This window comes from Mandrillus leucophaeus, unplaced genomic scaffold (assembly GCF_000951045.1).
Source record: "Mandrillus leucophaeus isolate KB7577 unplaced genomic scaffold, Mleu.le_1.0 Scaffold63, whole genome shotgun sequence".
NCBI lineage: Eukaryota > Metazoa > Chordata > Mammalia > Primates > Cercopithecidae > Mandrillus > Mandrillus leucophaeus.
The window spans coordinates 896,758-897,164 of record NW_012106808.1 but is presented as its reverse complement, the minus strand read 5'-3'; positions in this window follow the sequence as shown (position 1 = coordinate 897,164).

Below are 407 nucleotides of genomic sequence, written 5' to 3'. Positions count from 1 at the left end.
GTTCTTGTGGAATTGGAAAAGTGATATTTGGAAGCCCATGAAGGGCTATGGTGAAAGAGGAAATATCCTCAGATGAAATCTGGAAAGAAAATTTCTGAGAAACTGCTGAGTGTTCTGTTAATTCATCTCAGAGAGTTACCTCTGTAATTCGTGGATCTCTTTGCCAGCCTTATTTCTGTGGAATCTGGGAACAGTTATTTCGGATCCCCTTGAAAACTATAGAAGCAAAAGAAATATCCTCCGATAAAAAAGGGAAAGAATCTTTCTGTGAAACTTCTTTGTGTTCTGTGAAATCATTCCACAGAGTCACAGCATTCTCCTCAAGAAACCTTTCGCTAAGAGAGTTCTTGTGGAATTGGAAAAGTGATACTTGGAAAACCATAGAGGGCGATGGTGAAAAGGAAATA